This window comes from Miscanthus floridulus, chromosome 9, assembly GCF_019320115.1.
Source record: "Miscanthus floridulus cultivar M001 chromosome 9, ASM1932011v1, whole genome shotgun sequence".
Classification (NCBI taxonomy): Eukaryota; Viridiplantae; Streptophyta; class Magnoliopsida; order Poales; family Poaceae; genus Miscanthus; species Miscanthus floridulus.
Genome location: NC_089588.1, coordinates 89,120,522 through 89,125,957, shown reverse-complemented (window position 1 = coordinate 89,125,957; position 5,436 = coordinate 89,120,522). Strand labels below are relative to the sequence as shown.

The 5,436-nt window shown below is 46.3% G+C and overlaps 1 pseudogene; it reads right to left on the bottom strand.

The window, feature by feature from the left end:
- Positions 1 to 334: 334 nt before the first annotated feature.
- Positions 335 to 3,734, bottom strand: LOC136480253 (obtusifoliol 14-alpha demethylase-like; annotated as a pseudogene).
- Positions 3,735 to 5,436: the final 1,702 nt, after the last annotated feature.

Genomic DNA, 5,436 nt, shown 5'->3' with positions numbered 1-5,436 from the left:
TAAGGAATAAATGATGTAAATTAAATGTTTATTGATATCGTTATTTTCGAGAACAAGATTATGAAAGTGTTGTATATATACATATATATCTATAATATATATAGTTTCATACTTTATTCGAATATAATAATGCTCGAGATGAGAATTAGATATAATTATATGCGTGCGTGTATTTATATTAGCAGCGTAGAATACGTACATAAAAACATATTTTATATTAAACAAATATGTGTAACTCAACTGAAAACAAATTAAAAAAAAAAACCTTTAGTCCCGGTTGAGGTTACCAACCGGGACTAAAGGGTGCGGCCACGTTTGCTCGGCTGGAGGACCTTTAGTTCCTGTTGGTAACACCAACCGGGACTAAAGGTCCCTCTTTAGTCCCGGCTCGATTACCCGGGATTGAAGGTTCCACCTTTAATCCCGAGATCGTTGTCCCAGCACGGTAACTAGAACTAAAGGCCGTTATCGCTCGGAACAATAAGGCCATCCTGTAGCAGTGCTTGACGCCGACGACCACGGAGTTCCACTCGTTCTCCGGGAACGGGGACACCAGCTCCAGCTCGAAGTTCCTTAGCAGGTGCGCCCACACCGTCTTGATCTCCAGGTAGGCGAAGGCATCGCCGATGCACCGGTGCTTGCCGCCACCGAAGGAGATGTACGACAGGGCACCGGCCGCCTTGTCCTCGCTCCTTCCAGGCGCGAACCGGTCCGGGTCGTACGCGTCCGGGTCCTTGTAGACGTGGGGAAGCCTGTTCGCGACGGCCGCGGACGCCGCCACTATCTGGCCCTTGGGGACGATAAGCTCCTCGCCTTCCCTCGTCGTCACCGCGAGGTCCGCGTGCGACCATCGGAACACGATGGGTGTCGGCGGCTGCAGCCGGGCCTCCTTGATGCACCGGTACAGGACGTCCATCTCCGCCAAGACGTCATGGTCGATCCTGCCGTCTCTGTGACGCTTCATGATCTCCTTCTGCTCCTCCACGGCGGCCGCCAGGTAACGCCGGAACTGGAGGTGGTCGTGATGGAGCTGATCTCCTGCGCGCCGAAGAGCATCGTCGTGAGCAGCCCGGCGATCTCGCCCTCCGTGGTGGGGCGCCCGTCCTTCTTGTACCTGTAGTCGATCAAGCACTGCAGCATGTCTTCCTCGGACCGTCCAGAGGCCTTCCGGGCCCTGATGATGGTGCCGAACATCTCCCTCAACCGTTGGCGCGCCCGGTCGCGGCGCCGGTGCGCGGGGATCGGGAGGTAGGGGAAGATGACGCTCACCGGATGCATCCCGTTGCACAGGTCATGGAAGAGTGTGGCAACGTCGTCCAAGAGATTCTCACGTACCTCACTCCCCAACAAGCATCGGCTAGTGATCAGTAGGATGACCTGCTCCAGCTCATGCTTCAAATCAACCGTGCCGCTCTCTCCCCACTTTGAGAAGTACTCCTGCACGTAATAATTAATTTTAATGTCTTGTTATAGCACGTACTCCTCCGTCTTTTTTTTTTACTATCGTTCTCACCTCCCGAAAAGACAAACGTTTGACCAAATATATAAAAAAAATTAATATTTATGATACATAATTAGTATAATTATTACATAAATCGTTGAATCTATTTTCTTGATAAATTTATTTAGAGACACAAATGTTATTTGTATTTTGTATAAATTTAGTCAAACTTATAAAAAGGGAAAGGAGTAAAGTATACGTAGTGTCTGATTCATTGACATCAATAATAAGAAGCATGCATGCATGGGACCTCATCATAGTTAGTTACAATAATTATTACCATGGACATTAAGCAGCAATCAGCGTTGAAAAACAAACATACATAGATTGAACGACAACCAAGGAAGTATGAAATACTCCCTCCGTTTTTATTTATATGTCGTTTTAACTTTGCCCAAAGTCAAATATTTCTATTTTTATCATCAATTTCAACAAATTTAATTATATAGGTTCATGACAACAAATTTTGTTTTTTAGATTCACTATAAAAATACTTTCATAATAAATAATTCTTATGTTTTGAAACTATATGAAAATTTAAAAATTGATAATCAAAGGCAGTGTTATCCTAAACGGTAAACAACCGATCACCCTTTGTTTAGCGTTTAAATGGTGTTTAAATGGATTAATACAGTCTTAATAGTTTTACACAATATTAGCAAAATATGCATATTTTAATGTAAAATCAATTATTCTAGCATTTATACATACTTATGCAAGTAAAAAATCAATTATTTTAATATGCATATATATATATATATGCATGTTACAAGAATCAAATATACATGTTTATGCAAGTAACAAATTAAGTGTACATATTTATGAATATAATAAACTTAAGTATACAAATTTATACATGCAAAATTCAACTAGATTTACCCGGTGTTCGTCAAACGGCCATTTAAACAGCCATTTAGCCCATTTACCATTTATCAACGTTTTCTCAACTGGTTAATTTCCATTTACCCTTAAATAAAATAGTTTACTATCGTTTATCATTTAGCGGCCGTTTAATCGGCCATATAGGCAAACACTTGTCAAAGGTAGTAATGTTTAACGTAGACTAAAGATAATATGATATTGTAAAAAAGAACCGAGAAAGTATATATATATATATCACTTCGGCCTCGCAAACCATAAGGCCAATACGTAGCTGCGGAGCTTGTTACGACGGAGTAGGGCACATCAAACGTGAGCACGAATGACCACGAAGCTGCAAGTTCCCAACTTCTTCGGACATTCTTCGGTTTGTAAGCATCGTACATGACAACTAACGCGAAACCTTCTCAATTTTTTATCACAGCCTCCACATATGATATCATGACATCTCGACGAGTTTCAAGATTTTCGGTCTTCGTTTGCTTTTTATAGAATTTAAAAACAACTCGACCGCAAGTTTGTGGTCATGTTTCGTGAACAAGATGTTCGAAATTGGTGGTATGTTCCTGGATACGGCCTCACATTATACTAAATAACATGAATATTATTTTTCCATTCATTTTTCATTATTCGAATGACTAACCGTTATAATTTGAATTGTCCAAGAAAATTCAATTAAATGAAAGAAATATAGAAAAAGTCCGAGAAATGTGCCACATTGGAACAGGGAGTACCAGGTATTGTATGAGGACCGCAGAAAAAGTTTGGAGGTCAAAAGTGAAAAAAAAATTGGTTTGCCGAGTGTCAAAAAATGACACTCGCAAATCAGCGCTTTGCCGAGTGTCAGGAGAAGACACTCGGCAAAGAGATTTTTTTAAAAAAAACCCCCTCTTTGTCGAGTGCCAGTCCGGGTGGCACTCGGCAAAGAATTTTAAAAAATAAAAAAATACTTTTCCGAGTGCCAGATCGGGGGCACTTGGCAATGGGGGGATTTAACCCACCGGCCCAGCCAGCCCACACACACCGCACACACACACGCAGGCACGCCCGCGCCACCGCTGCCGCCGCCCCCACCCGCGCGTGCCCGTGCCGCCCTCACCAGCGCCGCCACCCCCCGCCCGTGGCCACGCCGCCCCCGCCCACGCCCGCGTCGCCCCTCGCGCCGTGTCTCTGGAGGAGGAGAAAGAGAGGAGGAGGAGGAGGAGGAGGAGGAGGAGAGAAGGAGAGGAGGAAGAAGGAGGAAGAAGGAGGAAGAGAAGTAGGAGGAGGAGGAAGGAGGAAGGAGGAAGAAGGAGGAGGAGGAGGAGGAGGGGGCGTCCTGGCCGCCATTGCCACGTCCCCGGCGCTTCCCCATCCGTCGCCTTGTCCACCGGCGCCCTGGCCCCTTCACCACCGCTACCCTACGCCGCCCACAAGGTATGCCCTACCGTCATCGTCGTCGTAGTATTACTAGTAGTTGCGGTAGTAGTAGTGGTAGAGTAGCAGTGGTGGTAGTCGTAGGAGTCGTAGTAGTGGCTGTGACATTGTTATATATATGTGGTTGGATATAATCTTGTGCATGTCGGCCATCGTGCCGTTCATATATATGTGCATGTCGGTCATCGTGCCGTTGGTTTTCTTGCAGGTTTTGGAAACCTCACCGTGCAGGGGAGGTGCTGCCGAAATTTTGTATTGATAGTTTTATGTTTCTTTTTTTGCAGAGAAGAGCCCGTCGGAGCGGAGCCGGAGTACCTCGGCGACGCCGATCGCCTTCCTCGCCGCTGCGGGTCTGCCTGCACTGCGTCGCCTCGCCACTGCACTGACCCGCCACGGCCCCGCTAGCCTGACTCCACCGCCACCCTAGGTATAACCCCTCTTTCCGTATCATGGTAGTAGATCACGTAACCCAGTTATGCGTCTCTCGTTCGAAAGAGATACGGTTGGAAATATACAGATATTTCCATATCTAAAACTTTATCTGTTTCGAATTGTCCACGTTTTTTGGACAGCCCACGGATGCGTAGGTGGGGTTAGTTTCCATGGTCTGCTCCGATCCGAGATAGAGTTTCGGCATCATCTCCCTGTTGTTCTCCGGATACACACTCTCCCTGGCACGACGTGTATTTGAAGAATAGCGGAGAGGTGTTGCCGAAATTCTCTCGGATAGGAGTACAACATGGTAACAAACCTCATCTACGGATCCACGGGTGGGATTAGGACCTATCCTCACCTATTAGATAGTAGGAACGTCGTGTAGATGCAATTGATGTTTATATTACTCGCCGCTATATATGTTAGAGGATGGAGGACCGTGAGTGTATGTACACAGGCCGCGCAAGTCAGGGTCAGGTCACCAATGAATGGATCGACAAGACCGATGCTTTCTTGGAACAGGCATTTGGCGTGGCTGCTAAAGAAGCGAGTAAAATTTGTTGTCCCTGCAACAAATGTGCAAACAGGAAAAGACAAACGAAGAAGGTCATGGAGGAACATCTTTGGAAGAATGAATTTACGACAGACTATACCTGGTGGGTTTACCATGGTGAAGCCGATCGTATGAGAGAGGAGGTGGTGAGACCACGTGTCGAGGATTATGATGTTGATGCCGGGGTAGCAGACTTGTTAAATGACTATCACAAGGCACAGTTCGCTGAAGGACGTACGGAGGAGCCAGAGGCAACCGCAAAGGTGTTCTATGACATGTTTGCTACGGCACAGAAACCCCTTCACGGCCAGACAAAGGTTTCTCAACTGGATGCCATTGGACGCATAATGGCGTTAAAGTCCTAGTATAGCCTGAGTCATGACGCCTTCGATGGTATGTTGACAGTTATTGGCAGCCTGCTTCCGGAGGGTCACCTTCTGTCAAAGAGCATGCACGAGTCACAGAAACTCATTCGTGCACTTAAGATGCCGTATGAGCAGCTACATGCTTGCCCGAAGGGGTGCGTCCTATTCCTTTGCATTATTGCTTGCTCGACTCGGCCGCTACTCCTAGTCTCTCCTAGATTCGAGCAAGAAGCATGAACACGAGCCCGGCCATACGAACTCGGCAGGACACTTCACACCACCGGGTG